The following is a 13,593-nucleotide window of genomic DNA, read 5'->3' on the forward strand; positions in this document are numbered from 1 at the left end:
ACTGCGTCCGAAAAACAACTCTGGTCTCTGACTCCATAAAACGTACTTTTTATGGACTAAAATATTGTAGTAACCCGTTACAATCGTTATTGTAAGAGTGTGATCGAGGATTAAAGTTAAAGACTTCATGATGCAATAAGTTAACTGCACATGCCATTTTTAACTTGACAAAATTAAGCAATTCAACAAAATTTTAAGTCAACTTTAAAGTAGGTAAACAAATAATTACATTTACTGATCTCTTTTCTCAAGGCAATCAATCTTTTAGACTTTTAGTTGAATGTGCCTGAGTTCAGTTTATAGTGAAAAGTAAAAAAAACAAAATAATCTAAGTAGAACTCCCTCTATCAATCCCAGATTTGTTACAGGTATTTTAATGTACACACTAATACCATAATGACTAAATCAAATGTTTTGCAGTGCGATAACCCTGATTTTATGTCTCCGATAAGATACAAAATCAGACAAACATCTGAAAAAATTAAACCACAAATTGGTTGTCATTAAATTCTGACTAAATCGAATGTTTTGCAGGTTGACCTTTCTATTTCTCCTTTAAGACACAAAAATCAGACACCAACCATCTTTAAAAGCAAAATGAGTAAATTCTGGTATTTTTAATGGAAGATGAGCTACTTTAATTTTTGTAAAAAGGCAAAAAAATGGCTTGCACAATGCGGGGCTCCAGTTATCACTTATTTGATTCACCAAACTGACGTTTCGAGCAAGACAGCTCTTCATCGGACTAGATTAACACTGCGAGACACCATCTTAAATACGTTTATGAACGGTCGAGAGCAATCACGTGACCAGCTACATTTTTGGTTCAGCACCTGCTCCGAGTTTGGATTAGATGTGTGTGCATACTTTTGCTTCTGTTTTGCATTTCTGTGCAAATACAGATTTATATCTTAAGCTGAAAATTTAAAATCTAGTGAAGTGAACTTCTCAGTAATGTATGAGAACACACCTCAAATTAAAAAACAGACTTTTGTGTAAACTCTATTATATTTCAAAACCTCGGCAAGTTTAAATTTTGGCTGTGAGGCCTCAGCGTGTGACTTCAGGCCGCTTCTAAAATCCACTCTGGTCAAGTTTTTCCTCGGTCGACGTGATCCGGTCTGACAGTTTGGAGGGATTAACAAAGGTTTGACAACAAGACATTGTTTCAAATGATACTGATCAAAGTTCACTTTAATCCTGTTAATTAAAGCAAAGAATAACACTGAGCAAACCCACGACTTAAAAGAGAGGTTGGATAGAAGACTTAATAGTCTTGTAATTCTCCGTTGATGCTTCGGTTGCTGATGCGGTTTCTGATTCGGCCTCAGAGCGTCCAGGCTCCAGAAACGTGTGATTGACAACTTTATCAAGGCCTGAAGAGCGAAGAACTTCGAGTAAACCTGCTTTATTAGATGAATGCACGCGAGGTGGGAGGTCTGTCTGAAGTTGTTGTTAATGCCCGTAAACGCTGACCTCTCCCATGCCATGTGCTTCCCCAAATCCAGATATGAAAAGTGGCTTACGGATCAAAACACGCTTTCATCACTGCGCTCACACTGATAAAGGCTGAGCGAGGAAGAGATAATCTAACTACCGTCTGTTCGGTGAAATCACGATCACAGTGAGAATCCTGACGACTACAGTAACAGATCGTTATTATTCTCACATGCAGGAAATAAACAGCTTCAGCGTCAAAGAGATAAAAAGCCAGAGCTGCGTATGAAAGAAATAAACCAATAAACTGATTTTTTTATTGATGAGAGCTGGAAGAAGAACTGATAACATGAACACAACGAATGCTGCATTTGATATTATTTTTTAAAAGACGACTTGTCCAGGGACTCGAGATGAAAAACAGCGTCTTTGCCTAACTATGACACTTTACAGCAATGTTTGCTAATGTGCACTGACCCTGTTACATCAATCAACGAGTTCAACGCACGAAAGGTCACTTTTAGATGGAAATGTATAAAAATTTCTCCATACACAGTTATGCGGAAGGTAACAGAGACCATATTTCCGAAAAAAAAAAAAAAAGATGTGCGGTAGTCAGTGGCGAGAGACAAATTTTTTTGATCCCAGTTTAAATAAATCCATGAATTACAAATATGAGGTCATACAACAGCATCTCGAGCGCTCGATTTTAGTTAACGTGTCCTCGATTTATGTATCTTTTCCAATTTGTGATTATACAAAAATATCTCATATTAATTAGTTTACTTTTTATGCTTTGACCTGTGCGCTGCTCAGTGCAGCTTTTAATTATTTTTACTGTTGCAGCTATTCTTTTCCCCACAATATTTCTATTAGATTTTCCATGCTGCAAAATGTAGCTTTTTGTAGTCACATGTCACATAACATATAACTACTATGTTAATACAGTACAAAAGAGAGAGAATTAAAAAAACAACAATGCTCCATATGTTAGTGATCTGTGCAAAACGGAGCACGTTAATTAAACGATAAGTAAAACAAGTTTATAAAAGACAAAAAAAATCATTTGATCCTCTGTTAAATCTAAATCCCTTAAATAATCTATAAAGGGGATACATATATTCTCAAACGCTGCAGCTTCTCTGTGTCACTTTGGGGCATTTTTGTTAAATACGTGAACTTTTAAGGTGAAAATCCTCATTTAAACACATTTGTGCTTCTGTTCTGGTCAGCATCTCCCTCCACATTTGCTCCTTTCTTTGTTTCACTGCTGCATTTTTTCGTGTGTGCAGATAAAACCCAGATCCAGCAGTTTACGCAAAGTACAATGCTCCTCTATTACATCCATGACATGTAAAATATTTCCTCTTGAAGTTACCACACGTTTCCTCAAACTGCTTAAAAGCCATAATTGAAAACAGACAGCGTGTGCACCTCTGAGTCACAGTAGCCTTAAATATGTTTAAATCTTTATTATTTTCTTTCAGTCTTGGGGATTGATGGGCATTTTTATACTTTAATCAAACTGCTCTGGGAAACTTCGTGCTGGAGCGGTTTGGTGAATGTTGATTGGACGGATCTTTCGCCTTTCAATCAGACTTCGGTTTAAACCAAATGTTTGTGTATGTTTTCCTTAAAGTATGCATGGGAAAGTGCCCCCGCTGCCGGCTCCGAGTGAACGTTCCCTGTGAATAAATGCATGAATTTGTGTGTGTGTGTGTGTGTGTGTGTGTGTGTGTGTGTGTGTGTGTGTGTGTGTGTGGCATAGCAGCGGGGCTTTTCCGTCTTGTCAATGGAAAACATTAGTGTCATGCCCCCACAAACCCACCCACCACCCCCTCGGCCCCTCAGCCCCTTGTTTAATTCAGTCCATCAACACTTCCTCCTTCAGCCTGTTAGTGTCACACTGCATTTCCTCTCCGGCCTCAACCAGAGCGACTCGCCACAAACGGCCCGGTTCAGGTTTCCCTCAAACGGCAAAGGGCTTCAAAGTCAATAACTGCTTTTTTGATTTTTATTGACCCAAAGACTCGGCTCCCCCCTCTCTGTCTGCCCGCTCGCCTCCACATTTAAGAGGAATAAATTACAGTAAGGAGGACGATTGTGCCGAGGTTTGAAAGTGCTGTTGTCTTGCTTATTGCACCTGCAACTCATTTAACAAGGTGCTCAAAAACGTCCGCTGTTCAACACCTCAGAGCATCTCCGAATGTCTCAAGAAGACCGAGAAAGTGAATTCTCAAGGTTTAGAAGTTTATCGTGGAGTTAAAATTTATTTAAAATGTCTTAAATTTGAGATATTTCTTTAGATTAATGCACCTACAGACATATCTAGGAGTTAGGCTCAATAAAGGACGTTTACTTTAGGAATCCAGAGCTTCACTGTATTTTAGAGAGAAATCCAGTAAAGCTTAAGGTTAATTCATGACCTTAAAATTGACAGTTTGACATGAAAAAAGAAAAGAAACAGCTACTTTTTTCAAAACTTTTTGCAAATCTAGTGGCCTATACCGATGGACAAATAACGCTCAGTTGTTAAGTTTTTTATTAGGGTTAGGGTTAGGGTTAGGGTTAGTACAATTTTGAGGTACTTTGAGGTTGTAGAACTACTTTACTCCAGTATTTCCATTTTCTGCCACATCTCTACATTATTTCAGTCGCAAAAAAATGTACTTTTCACTTCACTACATTGATCTGATGGCTGTAGTTACTTTTCGGGTCAAGATTTCACATTATGATCCATTTTGAAAATATGAATTGCTAAATCAGAGCAATTCATATTTTTAAAATAGATGTGAAATCTTGATTAAACAATTTCTTAACCCCTTAAAACCGGAGCAAATTGGTGTGATTTCTTGAGCAGAGCAACTTAACAAAAGATGGCCCAAAAAAAGTGGAAAAGTGAGAAAATCTCTTGAAAATAACCAAACACACACACAAAAGAAAAAAGTAGTAAAACAAAATAAACTGGAAAAATATCAAAAATGTCATGAAAACATTGCAATACTGCTTATACAAATGCATCAGAATTAAAATTTCAGTAATGTATACAGAATACATATAAAACTGAGTGAAAAAATGAGAAACATGAGTACTCTTACCGATGATACCTCAAGTTAGTTAGTTTGATGCACTGTACTTGCAATGGATTTGTATTGTGGTACTTCTACTTTTACTTAAGTAAAGGATCTCAATCCTTCTTCTGCTGCTCAGCTGTCAGGAAGATAATTTAAGTTGGTACCACATGACCAAAGTATAAAATATTGTACTTTTTATTACATTTTCTGATGGCTGCACTCCCTTTACAGATTAATATTTGACGTTTATTGTAAGAGCGGCTCATAAAATGTTACTTTTCTCTTGTAAAAATGTTTCATCTCAAGGGTCATCTTGTAAAAGTTTGACACACTAACGTTTAACTTCATCTGAAGGTTTTAGAAAATCTAGTCATCCTTCAGTTTTCTCTACTTCTTTAGATCAAAGGATGGAAGGAAACTTCACTTTTAGTCGCTATAAGTACTTTTGATACTTGTGTTGTAGTCCTGAATACTTACAGCACAAGCAAGAATTCAATTAGAATACTTTGATTTCTATTGTTACTTTTTTTCACTATTATATTTCTACTGACAGAAAGTGTTTGAGAGCTCTCTGTTGTGAAAATTCTTAAATAACTTGATGAAAATATAATTTGGACTCATGGAAATAAACTACTTATGAAGACTAAGTTAAAATTTGAACTTAAATGTTTTTCTTTGAACTAGTTTCTATTCAAAAATGGTTAATTGATGCTACTTGAATGAGTTTAGTTGCTTTTTTATCATCTTGTTACAACTGAAGCACAAATTGGTTTGATTATAATTTGCCACCACAAAAAATGGCTGCAGAGCCCAGCGCACTTCATCAGAGTGATAACAATGAGCACATTTTTTCAGAAAGTAAAACTTTTGCTTTTAAAGAATCTTTGGAAATGAAGGCAAATTCACTGCGTCCTGTAATTACCACTTGTGGCCACAGAGGCCGCTGTTTGTCAAAAGTTATGAAGTCAAGCTTTAATTGACTCAAAAAACTAGAAATATGTGAGTTTTAGTGATGCATCAAATCAATGAAGGATTAAATAGTTGCCCTCTTTGTAGTTTTACCACAGAAGGAGGATTTTTAAAATAAGTTTGAGTGTGTCTCCCTGCGGGCGGAAAGGTGGAGAAAGAACAGACAATCTGTAGGTAATCAACCGCCCAATGACTGCCTCTGATCTTTTTGGGGAAATCGACTCACTAATGGCTCGCCTTGTGTCCTGTGTCATTTCCTTTTGATGTGATCGGCCAGTGATGATCAGTGATCTGGCTGCGTGTAGTAAAGAGCTCTCAGCAGGCACTTTTAATTACCGGGGGGACTGATTTTGGCTGCGGAGCCCACCTCGTCTGGTTTTTATTTCCAACTGCAGACTGACTGTAAAACAACACTACCAGCGCTGTCACCCAAAACCAAAGCTGCTCATGTACAAAAGCAGCCGGGGCCCTGATTATCATTCTGTGTCGGGCATGTGAGCGACAGTTGCTCTGTTTTTACTTACAACCCCCTCCCTCCTTCCTCCTTCCTCCTCCTCCTCCTCCTCTTTCCTTTAAGTATCTTTCTGCACACATAAAAACTGATGTCAAGTGCACACGCTACATGCTCTATCTCAGACAAATCAGAGCCAGGTGCGTCCGTACGAGAGAGTTCATATTAGAGAGATATTGCAAACATCTGCATGTTCTGCGTGTCCTCATCATTTAGATCCCTGTGTGACAGTAAAAGGCTGCGGAGGGGAGCGAGAGGGGAACACCCGCTAAAAAGTAACTCTGCCCGGTTTGTTCTGCTGCCAAAAGGCCTGACGGATGGGGCTCTGGCTACAGGGAGCACACACACACACACACACATGCAGACACAACGCACACACACATTTCATGGCCTTCCTCTCACTTAAATTCCCTCAAATTCATTTTCAGATTTTCACCGGCCAGCTGCTGAGGGATGCCACTGGTTGCATTATGGGACACGTATACCTTCACCTTTAGTGGGGAGTAACGCTGCGTAACATTCAGAGTCAGCGGTCAGAATTTAAATTTCTGACTTGTGCTCCAGGTGCACAACACCAAGCGTAAAGAAAAAATATAACAGACAGTGACGAACTGGTGTTTCTGTAGCTTGTCCATGGACAATTGCACACATGAGCGAAACAGCCAAAAAAAAAAAAAAAAAAAGCATTAGGTAACAGACGCCATTACACGTTATTTTATGGCATTTTTAGATTCGATTAATTTTGTCAATCCCGAAGGAAATTGAAACGCCAAGCAGCTCACAGTAAAAAAAGAAGAATCCCACAAGACAATAAAAACAAGTTGAAATCAATGATTAAAAACAAAAACGGATGAAAAACACAAAACACCGAAGGGCGAAAACCTAAAAAATATATAAAAATCAGAGGGCAGGGGGTCAATATTAGAAAAAAACAGTAAAAAAAAAGACAGAAAAAAGAGAGGATAAAGCATCATAAGTGCTTAATTCCTGTGCAAAGTGTGAGGAATGAAAAAGTCTTATTGCCATTGAAGAACGGACTTCCTAAGGCGTTTCTAACTGCAGTGCACAGTAATGTTTCTGTCGCTGAAAGTGCTTTTTCGGTGCTAATGCTGTTTAGTGCAGTGGATGCTGCTCATTGTCCATGATTGATAAAAGTCTTTTTTTCAGTCTCCTCTCAGCTGTTACCTCCACAAGCTGCACACCGAGGACTGAGCCAACTTGGAAAAGTATCAAAACGATAATTCCAGATTAAATTTTGTACAGAGAAGACTGAGTTCAGACCGTATCCAGCTAACTAATAACATTGGTGATATATTTCAACATAAATTTCAAGTTAAATACATGCAAATGTACTTGCCGTTGCCTTTTTGTTGATTTCTTACCAGCTACAATGAGCGCCTACGTGGCCTCCTCAGATGCTGCCATCGTTGTGTGACGTCAGACCGCTGAAGTCGGGTACATTTGCAGCGTGTTCACATGTAGGAACTCTGATTTTGAGTGGCGTTTCATTGTACTTGCACATTTTTCACTTTTTCCAACACTTTTATGACCAAATACCTGCAAACATTCCCATCAGCTGACTCACAGATGAGGAAATGTTAGCATGCTAACATGTTAAGTTAACATGAAAATGAGGAACAAAACCGTTCTTGGAGACTCCCGTAGTTGAACTGCCCAAAAGTTATTATTTTTTTTTTTTTCTCTGTTTGCATCCTTACTGCAAATAGGGATATTATCAAAGATTTTTTGGCTGCATGCCACCGAAAGGATGCACCAATTTTCAGACATGAAGGGACAATAAATGTTAAATGTTTCTGCTTAATTGCAGAAAACACTCCAATTTGCTTCCTGTTTACACCAGCACATTAATGGTCATGTGATATTGTTTTTCAGGTGTGTTAGACTGATTGAAGATTATTTTGGAAAATGATGCTAAAACGCTTGTGTGTACGAAGATCATTTTCTTTTTAAAACCTCCTTTAAATAAAAAGAAACACATTTGTGGCCTTATGTGTCTTTTTGTATCCTGTATGTTATCTAATTTTTATCCCCTCTCCTGTTATCTTTATTCTCTCGCTTCCTGTCTGACACACACACACACACACACACACACGCACACACACACACACACACACACACACACACACACACACACACACACACACGCCTCCGCTGGCTCTCGTCTTCTTCCCCTCAAGTGCATCATAGAAGAAGGAGTGGTATCAGGACTTTTCCCGTCTCTATAAAACTTAACCATTATGAGGTGTTGTGGTGGATAATGTGCGTCTTTTGAGATGTCGGAAAAATGTGGATCTGCTCCCCGCTGCCCTCTCATGAAACGTCCACCTGAGGCCACAATCTGTGAGAGACCAGAGAGATCAAGCACGGGAGGGAAACCAGAGGATCTTGTTCAAAGTGCGGAAACAGAACATGTGCATAAAGTACATGTGTTCAGATAGAGATGGAGATAGAGAGGTTACAGAAAGGGGAAACAAGAGACAGAACAGGACAGATATGAGGCTTCAGATGGGGAAGAGCGTTGATTTAAGAAGTCATATTTGTTTCTTTGAACACAAAGAGAAAAAAAAACTGGCCAAACATGTAATGCATAAAAATACTTTTCACATGCTGGAGAGACTGATAAAGTAGATCAATTTTGGTCAAAAAGGTCCCTCGAATAAAATGCATACACATTGTACAAAGATGTTTGATGTAACGGTGACGATCACTGGACAGCATCAGGATTTGTCGTCCTAAAGTTGTTTTCTGTTTGCCAGATGAAGGGCTGGTGATGAAATGTCACATTAAAATAACGATTTCTGCAAGTTAGAGAGCGTGCAGAAGTTTTTCTCTAAGTTTTGTTCTGCCCGCCCCTGAAAATCGTGTGGATAGAAGTTTTCTTTAGTCCTAAAGTTTGAGGGTATTTGCGCCATTTTAACTTAAGCAAATGAGTAACAAACATACAGAGGACTTTACCTTTGATGCTAGATTTGTGAAAAAGTACTCAAAAAAGCTGTACTAAAATATAAATTCCTTATCTACGCCTCAACATGTTTCAGCAACAAAATGGGAAAAAACTGAAGGTTTTGGTGTTTTGAGACATCAGAGTGACTACATACTATTGACCTCTTAGTCAAGTGATCAAAAACACTTAAAAAATGTCAGATACACTGTCAAAAAAAGAAATATTTGCAAAAATGTTGAAGAAATAAAATAATAAAAAAGCGTGCCAAAATACTGCTTGGCTTTAGTATAACAGTACTGCTCTGACAAAGAGTGTAAATGTAGAAAACATATTTTAACAGTCACAGAATGACGGAGAAAATCACAAAAATAAGCAGTAAGTTAAACGTGTTGAATCTCTGTAAGTAGCTTTCCCCTCTCCAACGTGAAATATTAGCATTTTTAGGCCTCTGTAAAAATAATCAGTTATTTCATGAACTGGCTAAAGGAAAAAGGACAAAGGTTTTACTCAAACATTTCATAAAATGGAAAATCAACACATTTTTAACTGGGGTGCAATGCATGGTTTCAGCAACTCTAAAACATCAACCAAACTCAAAGTAAGAGACTGATTGACTTCACCTGGTGTGGAGCTGCACAGGTGTGCGTCAGTCAGCTGATGGAGGGCAGGTGCGGCTGATTAAGCTGGAGAAGCTTCAAAAGTCCAAACTGCACACTGTGAAGTTTGTAGTGAGTTCACAAACTACCCTCACACACACCAGCATTCAGATTCATCCTTTGAAACCTAAAAACACGGGCTTTACTTCTTTTAAAACCCGGGAGGAGGGCAATGAGCAACGGAGGAAGAAATAAAAATGAGCAGAAATTAGTAAAAATAAATATACCTGATAATTTGTTTTTAAAAAAGGAAAAACAAAACAAGGCAAACAAGACTTAGAAAAAGTGCATAAAATTATCACAATTCTGTGATGTAATTTTAAACGTAATTTTGAAAATTATGATTTCCCCCTACCTTTTAAAAAAAATCCGAAATATACCAATTTATTGCTATTTGTGAAACATTTCTCACCAAATTACTGATTGCGTTGTGTTGTGATGTTTCAAAATCAAACCATTTTGTTCTGAGTTCAAACTTTAAATACTTGTGAAATGTGTCTGAAATCTGCACAAGATAAGTGATGTCCTTCCAGGTTTTAAGAGGTTGATAAAAACATTTTAATGTGGTGTTAATTTGTCCTAAAAATGCTGCAATACAAAAACAGACATGGGGGAAATCCTCACATCTGATGCAGATTACTCCAGATTATGAGCAGCACTGCAACCAGCTGCAGAGACAACTCAGAAAAACACAGAGACAACTCAGAAAAACACTTTCAATGTTAACATCTTTGAAAATGTCAGGGGATTTCCAGCATCATGTTTTTATTTCCTGAAACATCAATTCAGAGTTTAATGTTCAAGACTTTAATAATAATGTGAGGACACAGTGAGTCAGTTACCTGTGATAAGTGTTTATATAACATCACCACAACAAAGACACTAATCCAGACTCTGAGAGGACTTCTGTTGTCTCAAGTGACATTTAAGAAGACGCTGTTTGTCAGCAGCAGTCACCCTCGGAGGACTCACCTGTCTGACCTCCTCCTCCTCTGTCGCTTTACGTTCTCACTCAGCCGTATAATCCCTCTTCTCTCCTAAATCTGCATCAGTCAACACACACAGGCTGAGACATCACCGAGCATCTCTGAAATAAAAATAGTTGATTTTTCTCATTTGATTTATTTCAGACATGTAAAAAATAAAGAGATATGATTATATAAACAAGCACAAACAAAAAAAGTAATATTTGCAGACAATGAAAAGAAGTGAGAAGAAGCTCAAATTTGTTTAATCCCACCACTTCTGCATAAATCATTGAATTTTAATTAACCCGCTTCCTTATTACTTAAATGAAGGCCAAACTGAAGGAAATGTTCAGAAAACTATCGTGAAGAGAAGCTCACTTAATTTTATTATGGGTCAAACAAAACAAAAAACACAATTCTTTATAGTGCGTGTGACCTGTTTTACAAATATTTGGTGGATCAGTGTTCATCCAACCTTTAAAATTCAGCGTCCAGTAATTCATAAAACCTAGATAACACTGCACCGTTATTGCAAAAATATGCTTTTTTGGATTTTTATCACAAGAGAAGTCGCATAAGATCACTCAATGGAAGGAGCAGCCATTACGTATCAATTTTATCAAAAATTGGAAAATAAGGCTTAAGTTTTGTGCAGATCTTCAATGAAAACCCTCGTATTGCGATATAATCATTTTAATGTTGTTAAAAAATGTCTGGATATAAAAGATATCTATAAAGCTTTTACTTTTTTGTTGTTGGAGACTTCCAGGCATCCTCAAATCATCAAATTAAAGCCAACCGGGCATTCGGTGAAGGCAAAACTGAAAGAGCAAAACCCAGCAGCAAAGACGACACACGAGAAGTCACGAAGGTTTACTCAACAAACAGCAGTAACAGGTCTGTTCCCTCGTGTGTCAGTCAGAGCGCTTTGAGGATTTCCACCCTGCGTTTACCGGAGCAAACACAGAGGTCAAGATGACAAAACATCACTTTCGCTTGTGGACTCAAAGCAAACAAGCGAGACACGTGTTGGATTTATATCAAATAAATACATGAGGGGAAAGTTTTCTTTCTTTGACAGAGATTTCTTGGACTCACATCACATGTTGTAAAAGATCTTTATCGAGATCTCGGGCCCTGCGCTCGCTCTTTATCCCTTCTCCTCCTCTCGACTGCACTGTGGACATGTGTGAAACATTTAACATCACGAAAAAAAAAACAAGCTCCCAGTGATTCTCCCCCCTCTTCTCTCTGATAACAATCCTGCACTCGATTTACACCCGGCTTTGTTTCCCCTGCAAATATTTTTTCTCCATCTCGCTGCAAATCTGCCACAGTGAGAGACAGTGCAGAAACGCCTCCGTACGCCGCTATAGAGACGCCACATTCCAGTCTTTTGTCCTCCGCTGGCTGTTCAGAGCAGCTGCTTCAAACCGGACGCCCCTTTTTTATATCTCACCTTGTTGTTTGAGGGGGGGCCACAGCGACCCTCACAGAGCATCACACACATTCCTTCCCCTCGCCCTCCCTTCTTGATTGCTGCTTTTTCTAAGGGGGACGTCGTTTAATGTCCGGAGACAATGCCCCACTTGACCTTTGACCCCGGTGAGGAAAAGCCAGGCTTAATCTGATGTTGAGATCCTCCACCGCCATTGTCTGTGAGGCAGGGGACCCAGTGTGGCTCTAGACTAAAGGGGGGGGGGGTCTGTCACTACATCTGCACACCAATTTGTTTGTCACATATTGCCCCAGCGACCTCGGAGACACACAGCCCACCCACCCGGGGAAGATGGCGCTCTCTCCACTCGTCTGCTGACCCTGTTTTCACCCTGCAGACTGTCGCTCGCCCGCTCGTCCCCTCGACACCGCAGAGGAAACGAATGCGTCTTTAGGCTCCTCGCCACGTGTTTATATTGATCAGTAGCAGGTTTGAATGCACATCCAACGACAACGAGGACGACAACTTCCGCTCCACATTTTTTGACGTCTGGAAAAGTCGCATACAACTGATACTTTCCGTCTCTTAAAGGAACATTTTGGCTTTTTGGTAAATCCATTATTTGCTTTCTTGCTGAGAGTTGGCCGCCCAGTCGGCAGAAGAAAATGTACATTTCTAGAAACCACAAAAACGCATCTGCACAACTCATATGTATCATATCCATGTATATATTTCTATAATAACTGTAATGGTATGCATGCTATTGTATGTAACCTTGATACCTTTTTTTTACTTTTTCTTTACTGAAAGCCTCACTCAGGATAGGAATTGGAAACTAGCAATAGCTATGATCACTACAGGTGAAACATCCGTTACATCCGTTCATTTGCATTGTCCCTATCAAATAAACAATTGAATAAATAAATAAATAAAATAAAGTAACATAGTTATTATCACTGTGAGGTGGAGGGGGTGATGGACAACTTGTCAACTGGGCAAGACGCCTGCCAAGCTGCAGACCACTGAAGACCATCTTGGCAAGAAATGCAGCAATGTATCACTAAAAAACACCTGCTTTTTGGGTCACTCTCCCAGCAGGAAAAGTCAGCCTGTTCTCACTCCAAAGTCGTCAAATACGGACGCTTTTGCAGCTGTATGATATGCCGCCGGATGGTACTGGTGGTGTAATATGTAAAAGCGGAAGTCCACTGACAAACTGGTGATATTTGACCACTTGAGATGTGAGAAATGCAGCAATAGCACTGCTCCAATAGGAGATGCATTGATGTCTGTAAGAAATACAGCCATTTTTTGGAAATGGAAACACAGCTGTCTCAGTAGAAAACAACCACCTCTTTGTGGCACTAAAAAAAAAAGCAATAGGTCACTGAAAAACACTTACTTTTTTGGCTAAAAAAAATGCTGGAAACACAGCAACATATCTGGTTTGTTGTTCTCAAGCATTGGTCCGTTGAACTGAAAGAGCATTTTGAATTTCTGCAGAACTTTAACTTTCAATGATCAACTGATTTGACCCAAAAGAAGCTGTTAATTTCTGGCTTCATTGATAATTAA

The sequence above is a fragment of the Plectropomus leopardus genome, chromosome 17 (genome assembly GCF_026936395.1).
Source record: "Plectropomus leopardus strain MGB_pleo_1.0 chromosome 17, ASM2693639v1, whole genome shotgun sequence".
Classification (NCBI taxonomy): Eukaryota; Metazoa; Chordata; class Actinopteri; order Perciformes; family Serranidae; genus Plectropomus; species Plectropomus leopardus.